Below are 10008 nucleotides of genomic sequence, written 5' to 3'. Positions count from 1 at the left end.
CCCCATTTATACCTTTATTCCCCCCTAACAGACCCCAGGTGTTATTAAAGAACAATATTTAAGTGCCATTACAAAGATTTCTCAATAACGAATGATGCCAAACAATGGCCTATTTCTTAGAATAATTTTACTGGATTCAATTTCTGCCAGGTACTGTGTGTACTCAGATGTGCCAGTGATGCAGAGATGAGAAAACCTGATCGAAGAGGGCTCAATATTTGAAATGACAAGATTCCAATACAACAAAAGAATTGCGGTTGCCCCTGAACTTTATTCTGATGGGACTTAATATAGAATTCCAAGTGGGAAAGATGGTTTTATCCTGTAGAGATTTTAGGGGTTTTTTCTTTCTTTCTTTCTTTGTGGTTTTTTTTTTTTTTTCCATTTCTTCAACTTTTTGGTCCAGGCCCTAATGGCTGTTGGTCTCTATCATGGGGATAAGAGTCCTTCAGCAGCTGCTGTTCCTCTGTGACAACGTAGGCTCATTCCCAAGGGGGCTAAGGAGGCCTCCTCCTCACCTTCATCACACCAATCAGGTCTGACAGTATGATATTGGCATTGACACTACATGACTTAATGAGGCTTTATCTGCGCAAAAGCACACATCAGATGGAGAGTTTAAATCAGCTCCTTGCTCCATCCTAAGACTTTTGTAGCAAAGTAACTTTTTATTTTATCTCAATTCAGAGGGACGATATCACACGTCAGAGCTCTTCTTCTCGGGCCTCTTGTGTAAGCATATTTCCCCTTACCACAAAATGCTTTTCTTTTTTAAAAAATGAACTTACTGCTCCAACCAGCTTGGTATCTGGCTCTGGGTCCAGAACTTGAGGGTAAATGGTGAGGTTGAAATGTGTTTCTGGACTCTGTGGTTTCAAAGTGGCTACTCTTTCCAAACCAGGGTGGGCCCTCTGAAAAACTGTCAAGTTGGCGAAGTCTACATCTTCCCCCTCTGTCACCCCTGCCTCATCTGCGAAGAAGGAAATACATCTGTGGAATCAAATAATGATCCCTTCACAGAGTACTCACTCTGTGCCAAGGAACATCCCAAAGTACCTTCCCTCCATTGTCTTGTTTAAACCTCCCAGTGTTTCCATGTGCCCCCCTGACCTTCCTCCTCGGAGGAATCTGACACTCAGAGAGAAACCCACCCAAGGTCACACAGGTAGTAAGTGGCTGAGGGAGGCTGGACTCCATCCTAGGACAAAGGAACTTTGAAAGCCACAGGCCCAACCCTTATGCCAATACAGTCTTCTATTAAACACCAATCACATTCTTTATTTTATATAATACAAAGGAAAGCTAGTTTCCAAAAAAGACCAAGAAGAAAATTTCTTAGAAAAATATCTAACTCAGCTTAAATATCTTTCCTTGGTTAGACATTTTTTTCTCAGAAAAATGTCTAACCAAGGTCTTCCCAGTCCTCCCATGACATCCTATAAGCCCAGGACTGACTTCCTCCTTGGGGCTGGGACTTGAACTCCTTGCTGGAGACACTGCATTGCAGGCAGCAGGACATACACCTGCTCTGTGGGGCTGCAGAAGCCTGTCTGTCAGGAAAATGCCTTCCCCTCATGTACTTCCTTCTTAATTAAAATAACGTTTTGAAAGTAAAATTATCCAGTGTGTAGAATAAACAGTACAACAATAGCTGTGATTAATCTGTCAGGGATTGTATAATGTGATGCTAATAGGAAGAAATCAACTCCTGCTGAAGATCAAAGTCAGCTCTGCACATGGGGAACTTTTAAAATTAGAATGCCATTAAATGAATCTCCATCCTGGAAACATAAAAGCTCTGCAGGCTTGTGGAATGAGGGAGGAAAGACAGCCTGAGGATATTCCGCTGCCTGGAGGAGCTGGGAGCCTGCAGAAGAAGAGTTCCGGCCTGCAGCCTGGCCTCTTGTTGTCCTGTGGTGTCTGGCAGCCCCTCTTCCTCTAACCTTGCGGTGGTCTCTCTAACCTTGTGGAGGTCACTCAAACCTTCCTTGGTCCCCCCACCTACTGCTACAATCCATCCAGCTCAGCCCCTGGCAGGGCATGAGGCTGGGGTGCAGGCATGGGATACGTCTGCATGTGCCATGTGGCATATGTTCATTGGGGTCTGGTGGAGGGGAGATGCACCCAAGTCTATGTTGAGCACCCGCTAAACAGAGCCCCTCCTTTGCCTTACAGGTGGGCATCATTTTAAGTTACAAGTGTGGGTCTTAATAATTGAAGGAACTGGAATTGTGAACCCAGATCCTTTGGGTTCTAAAAAGCCCGGGCTTTTTTTGCTTCTCTGGGGGAAAGGTATAAGCTAAGAAAGAAGCTATGGTTATACGGAAAGGCAAATGAAGAATCGAGAAGTATGCATGTCAACATGCAGTTAAGTAACAGTGAAAAATGGAATGTCTGCTGTGTGCAGGCACAGTGACAGGTGCTAGGGATGGCATGGCCCCTGTCACCCCCAAGAGAAGCTTGTTGAGGGAGAGAGAAGGGAGGCCTACAAGCCGACAGACCTTTATAATCCAGTGCAGATGCTGTCGAGGCCCAATCAGAGGGGGCGATGGGTCTACCACAGACTCCGGGAGTCAGGCTGCCTCTGAATTCACATCTGCACTGAGGCCTCACAGACAAGGCAGGGTCAGCTTAGTGAAGGGTACCCAGATCAGGGAAAATGTCCCAGGAAGAGGAAAGACCATGTGCAAAGGCCCAGATACTAGAGAAAACATGATCTATGGATGTCTATACAATCTGTCCATGAACAAATGAGAAATTATTTCAGCACTCCCCCATCCAGATTCTGTGTCTCTTTGACCCAATTTACAAGTTAGCTCTGCCATGTTTTGAGCCAGCTCTTTTGCCCACTGAAATGCAGATATCCTTGAGAGAACCAATGGATTTCAGTCCATTTCAGCTCAGGACCAGTGACTATCCCAGGCCACTTCCTGAGAGTAGAATGGAGATCACCTGGGGGTGATCAATGGTCCCCCAGAGGGAGGCAAGTTTTGTCAGGCTCACAGTCTGGAAGAAGTGAAGTCCTGCTGGCACCAAGACCCGTGTCAAAAAGCTGCTACCTGCAGGGGTGATGTGTGTCCATCACACATCTGCTGCCTCTCAGCATCTCAGCAGGCACACCAGCAGTGCCAGAAACGGATCCCAGGAACTCCCTGCTGCTCCCAAACTGCTGCTTACTTAGGAATATAGCCCAGGACTGAGCGGGGCTAAGGGAGCATGGCCAAGGTCATGGTGGAATTAAACTGTTAAATGAGCCAGCATACCTGAATGGTTTACAGACTTCTTAGCTTCTACCATGCTGACAAAAAATGATTGAAAATACCTAAGTCTTAGTTCTTTAAGAATTTTTCCAAATACTAGTCAGTAAGGTGCAGTGCTGAGGGCATGGGTCTTGGAGCCCACAGCCTAGGTTAGTTACTTGCTAGCTGTGTGACCTCAGCCTGGTTATTCAAACTCTGAGTTTCAACTGATTCATTCAGTACTTTATACTTTAGTGGGGATGGTAGACTATTGGCTATTGTATGAGTGTAACAGGATGTGTATATATACTCTTTTTTGCATTCCCAGTATTTGACCTCCCCCTAGTCTTCCAGAGGCATGTGGTTTTCATAGGAGATTTTTGGGATTGTTGCAGCCGGGATGCAAAGAGAAAGAAAGAGTCAATATTCAGCTTTCCACAACCAGAATAGGATTTTTGAGTCCATAAAAAGACAATGATTTTGAAAGCCAAGCACTGTCAGAGTCAAAAAAAAAAAGGGGGTGGGGGGGAGTGGTAGTTTCTGAATTCCTTAAACTCCCATTAAAATATCAAGAGCCAGACTTGGAGCTCTTGATCATAGAGTTTCACTGCAGGCCTAAGGTGGAGAGAGCCCAGAGTGTGACCTAAGAGGAGGTCTGGTTGAGGAAAGGAGGAGGAAAAAGCACTTCCCATCAGCCCGGCAGAGGAGAATGGGCAGGGGAAAGACAGGCCAGGCCAGGTGGTCATTGGCCAGGGTCCTCATTTTCCCTCACTCTTAGGCCTGCTCCTAAAGGTGGCAGTGAGTATTATAGAAACAGGTAGGAGAGAAGCAGAGAACATTGGAGCCCGTGGCCTATTTCCGTGGGCTCAGGCCTCTGGGAGATGCCCCAGAGTTGGTTTGGTGCAAGTATGGTAGAGGAATTGGTGTATGGCATTGAGGGGGAGGCAGTCCTCAGTAGAGACTTTGGAATAATGCCTCTGGCTCTGTTCAACCTGCATGCAGTGTGCAGAGACCGCTAGCTCTGACATCTTTCCTGACCTCCAGACTTTTGTTCCCTAAATGTTCCACAGGTCCCCCCAAATCCTAAACTGAAGATCTCTGCTTCCCAGCTCACCCACAGGCTCTGTCATCGATGCCACCTGCATCGTTGGCACCAACATTTACCTGGTCAGGCAAATCAAGAAGCCAGGGGACATCCAGGAGACCCCTTTCTCTCCCTCATCCCCTCATCCAACCATTCCCACGTCCTGACAAACTTACCCCTGCATTTATTTTGAATGTGTCTCCTCTCTATGCTTAGCTCCCAGTGCCCCACTCAGGCCATCATCGTTGTTGTTCACTAGGATGTGAACTTCATGTTTCAATCCAAGGAGAGCAAATTGAAGGAGACAATGGAAGACTTTGGAGCATCAGGCTAAGAGTGTGTAGCATAAGGTACTGGTGCCGCCAGTGCCTCAGATCTCATTATGGAGGTACATGCTGATAGCCTTTTCCTACAAGTACCTGGGGGCTTTCTTTGGCTGCAGGAGTGTGTTCAAACAAGTACAAACGGCAGACTACTAGTGGGGGGGGGGGCTATTGTCCCCTCCCCCAAAATAACCTTCAACCTATTTTGAGTGGAGGTTGGAGGATAAATACCTCAGCTCCTTCCCACCTCATGAGAGATGACTGAGGAATGACCATTTTGCCTGAGAATGACTATAGACCCCAGGTGGTCTCGTACTTGGTCCTACCTTCCATAATCCACACTCTCCTTGACCTCACCTGTGACTCCTCCGGCTTTATCTCCTCCCACTTCATGCCCAGTTAATTCTGAACTGACTGCAGCTTCCTGCACGTACATGCTGTTTCACATCTGCACACCTTAGTTCAAGTTTCCTCTCTGTCTGAAATGATGCACTTTCCAACATTCTTCCCTGGCTCTTCCTCATGTCTCAAAGCTTAGGTCATTTACATATATTTAAGCATTTGCTCTGTGCAGTACAGAGTGCCTCGGAAGTACCTAGAAAGGGCAGCTGTTTTGGACTCGGGGGATCAAGGAAAGCACCCCATCACAAGTGTCATCTAAGATTCTGAGAGATGAGTCTCAAAGCAAGAAAAATGGGTAAGATGGAGCTGGGGGAGTGATAGTTTTTGAAGCACTGAAAAAGGAATATGGGGCCCAGAGGTGCTAGCGCAGCTTGTTAAATGAACTGAAGAAACGTTCACTAAGGCTGGAGCTGTAGAATAGAAAAGGAAGTTGTAAAAGGGGAAGATGAAGAGGTATGAGGGACCAGATGACACAGGGCTTTAAGGAATATGGAATTTATGCTACTGCAAGGGACAAAAATGAAGAGTCTCTGAAGCTCCCAGTTGGTCAAATGCTTCATCTCCTGAGCTTCCATATCTTCCCTGGGATGTATCTTATCAGTTTACATGTCTGCTTCCCCACTGGATAGCAAGTTTCGATATGACAGGAAACACTTCTTCTTGATCTTTGTTTCCTTGTACCTAACACAGATGCTGCCCCAGAACAGGACTGTAGTAAGTGCATTGAGTTGGACCACTGAGGTGACCTAGAGCCCCCCAGCCCAGACTCCTCCATAGGAGCGTTAGAAAGACGGGGTGAGGCTCCTGCCTGTGCCTCACATCACAGATCACTCATGGTCAACATGGCACCATGGGACAGGAAAGAGCAGCCATGATGCTCTACAGACAGAATTTGACCTTTGGGGGACCCTGCTCCAGGGGCATCTCTGCAGTAGCACCAGTAGGAATGACTGACACCAGGGTCGGTGGGGTGAGGACCTGGGTGAAGACTCTGGGGCAGCAGCAGTGCTGGGGGGTGGGGCTCCTGAGGAGCACTGAGGACTCGCCCTGGGGGGAGAAGAGAGGTGGAGCCTCAGAGGTATCTGAACACAGCACCCACCAAGGCAAGATCTGGGCTGTCCACGTGGTGGCCGTAGGGTCATTGGAGGCCCTTGTGGGGACAGAGCTAGGCCAGTCTGGGAAGTTGGAGGCTCATAGCTGTTTGCGTCAGGAAAGCAGAGGAGAGACTCCAATCCACTAGGAGGTTCACTAGGCTCTGCATCTAAGATCACTGCCTGTTTCATCTGTTTCATCCTCCTTTCCAAATCAAGCCCAAACAAATCACAATTTTATTTTTACAGGCCTGGTATATAATGTATATTAAATAACTATTTAATGATGGGTGAGACAACTTTCTAGAATTGAAGTTCCATGAGACTAGAGGCTGTTTCGTTTGCTTGCCGAATCCCCAGCACCTAGAACAGGACTGGCCCATAGCAGGTGCTCAGAAATCACTTGTTTAATATATTTAATTATATAACTACAAGTAATTATACTTATTACCACTCAAAGAGGATAGATCTTCCTCCCAAGGTCACACCACCTTTGAGGAGTTAAATCTTCCCAGTTCCAAGCAGGTGGCTTTCCTGGGCTGTGGTGCCCCCACTGGAGAAGAGCTGAACTGCTCTGAGCCCAGCTCGGTTCTCTGACTGGTTCCAAGGATGAGATCCCAGGGGCTGCTGCAGGTTAAGGACAGATTTTGGGTGGAGATGCTGAGGGGGGAGGGGGGATGGCGCAGAGCCCTTGCTTATGCCCGTGCCTATGGTCTAAAATAGCACTAGGCACATAGGGACACTCAAAATGCCAGTGACTGAGGAGCATGCATGAGAGGTCAGAGTCGAAATGGGGGTGGAATCCTGAAACGAGGAGGGAACACCTGGAAGACTACGTGTGGGGAAGAATGTAAAGTCCAGGACTGAGCCAAGGGAGGCCCATGCATTCCAAGGGCAGACGGAGAAATCAGGGAGGTAGAGGGCAAGCTAGGACAGCACCATCACAGAAGCCTAGAAACGAAAGTGATAGATGCCGGGGGTCATTGGAGAGGAAGCCAAGCACTGGCAAAGTCTGCTGAACTTGGCTGAAAGGATGAAGAGGCATGGTGTTTAACAGCAAGAACGCCACAGGCTTGAGTCAAATCTCTGCTCAGCCATTGACTTATGCTGAACGAGAGACTTATTTCTTAGGTCCTCGGCTTCCTTACTTACAAACGGATGATACCCACTGATTGGGCCAGGGGATGCCTTGCTCAGGACCCGAAAGTAGGGTTGTGTTCAATAAATGCTGCCATTATTATGTTGGTGGTGATGTTGTTGTTGCAACTGGTGACCTTGAAGAAGAAAATATCAGTTCAGTAGGGGGAAGGGAAGGGGAAGAAGATGGGAGCCAGATTTCAGGAAGTTAAAGGGAGCCAAGGAAACAGTGGGTGTCGATGACTTTGCTGAGGAATTTGGTAGTGAATGAAGTTAAGAAATCCAGTGGTTCAGCAGCAGGAAGACCAGTGGTTTCTTTAGGAGGGAAAAGGAAAAGGAGTCCTTGCAAGCAACAGGGAGGGGACCTGTAGAGATGGAGAAACCAAAGATGTCAGACAGGGAGAAAGGAGGTGTCAGAGAGATGCCCCATGAGTACACAGGGATGGTCCCCCAGAGGAGACAGGGGAGCCCCCCTGCTGCAGTGTCCTCTGCACCCGGCCTTCCTTTGCTCCTTTACCCGCCTTCCCGCTTAGGTTGGGGCTGGGAGGTCTTTCCCTCAGCCTCTTTCAGAAAATGTGGTATCAAAAAAGACTTGCCTAGAAGTCAAGAGGCCTGAGTTCTGGCCCTGACCCTGGCTGTTTGTACTTGGCTGAGCCCTTGTCCTTCCTGAATCCTTATGTCCTCCTGCATAAACGTGGGAGCTGGAGTGATCATCTCTGTGATTCTGCAACCGTGTCATCTCATTAAGCATTATAAAACATTTCCTCCTCTGAAGCTTTTCTCCACTCTGATTAGAAAGAAGGGAAAAAAAATCTTTGAACTGAAGATATCACTTCCTCCAGCAATTGGGACAATATTTTTGTTTCACACGTATTGCGAGCAGATCTGGTGATTCCATCAGTACTGGCAGATCGCTGCTGAGCCTCCTGGTGTTTTAAATAGCATATGCACTTTGTCCTGGTCTCCTGGAATGAAGCAAGGGAGAGGTAGGAGCTTTGTGCTAGGCTGAGTGTTGCTGTTGACGAGGCACTCAATGGCTGCAGGCTTCTGAATCCTCAGAAATAACGACAATTACTGCACACACCACAATCTGTCCTCCAAGGCTGCAAATGCATCAGCTGCTGGTTATTTTGATACTCTGGATAAAAAGCTTTCGAGAAAATCTAGTACAGAAAATGTTTCTTATCCTTTGCTTGTCTGCACCATTCCTTCTGCCTGCTGCCCTCTCAGCTGTTTTCCTTCCTATAAACATAGCTGGTCCAGGCTTTAAGGTCCTTGTCTCAGTGACCCAAGAGGAAGATGTTTCTGTTTGGTCCCTTCTCGAAAGTGGAAGAAGCAAGAGAAGAGACACCTGGCTATGTGATTCTGTGCCAAGGCCAGTCTGACCTGCAGCCTGCTGGAAACCAACCCAGTGTAGATGGGTTTTCTGACAGCCACAAATGGCTCTGACCATTGTTGGATTCAACAAGCGTTCACTGAACACCTACTGTGCACCAGGCCCAGTGCTAGGACCAAGAGAGATGGTGATAAACATGGCCAGGATCTCATAATCCAGCCCCCACAAAAACAAAAGCTCTCTGATCAGGTACCATGGCCATCTTACAGGGCCTGGCATATGGTAGGCACTCAATAATCAACCTTTGGAGTGTGTGTTTGTTATTTACACATTATAATTTACTGAAGATCCTTAAAGCTCAGGCACAGAAACAGAGCTATTCCAGGATGGAAAGGAGCGCTTATTAAACCAACATGTGCCATTAGAATGTGATCAACAATTTGGGGGGTGGGGTTTCCAGGCTTATAACCTGCTTACATCATTTTTAAATTTCTCTCTTACACACTACATGGAAAAGAACCACAAATGCCCAAAATCCTTTTATCCTTCTGGGTGATACCACAGGACACATATAAAAGCTCTGTATTCAACAACCAAATACTCCGTTATTCTGAAATTTTCAACTTCATCCCTAAATTCTTGGGCAGCTATTATGTACGGCTTCGGGCCGGTGCTTTCAAACAAGTATATACGTGACATGATGGATGAATGAATTTGTCCTATTGTCTGGAAATTCCTTTGTTTAACTGGCGATGATAAATTTCCTAATGGAGCACCCTGACTCTGATGCTACATCTATAGAAAGGGCCATTCGTGGTGGCTCCAGTCACTTACACTCACCTCCGAAGTGTATTTCTCCACCAGTTTGTATCTCAGCAACTCAAGTGGATGAGGCTTTGTTGGGAAATAACAAGGTCATATCAAAGCTAAAGCTCTCTTCCAAGTCTGGGGCTTTCTTCCTACCTCATCCTTCTCTGAGCATACGTAGCTGGGTGAACTTAGGGGAGCAAAGATGAAAACGGAAAGAAGTGGAAACCTCAGACCAACCTGTGTCAAATGCCTAAGCAGGGCCTTACCTTGCTCAAGTTCCCCGCACAGGGGGACAAGGGCCATCCTTGGACTTAAAGCAGAAACTCCTGTGCCTCAATAAATCCCAGCACCTGAGAGTGATCTTCACCTTAATTGTGCTGGCATGACTTCACCCTTAAGGGGAGACCCTGCCTCTCGCTCTGTCTGTCTCCCTACATGCCTTCCTCCCTTGTGGAATCAGGGGATTCAGCATGCAATTTGCTCAAGGAAGAAGTGAAGAAAGACATCTACAAGCTCAACACCAGAGGGGAAGGCAGTAGGAATTTTCAAAGACCATGAATCCTCCAGAACATTATTAAACAATTAA

The sequence above is a fragment of the Hippopotamus amphibius genome, chromosome 1 (genome assembly GCF_030028045.1).
Source record: "Hippopotamus amphibius kiboko isolate mHipAmp2 chromosome 1, mHipAmp2.hap2, whole genome shotgun sequence".
Classification (NCBI taxonomy): Eukaryota; Metazoa; Chordata; class Mammalia; order Artiodactyla; family Hippopotamidae; genus Hippopotamus; species Hippopotamus amphibius.
This window is presented reverse-complemented; position numbering follows the sequence as displayed.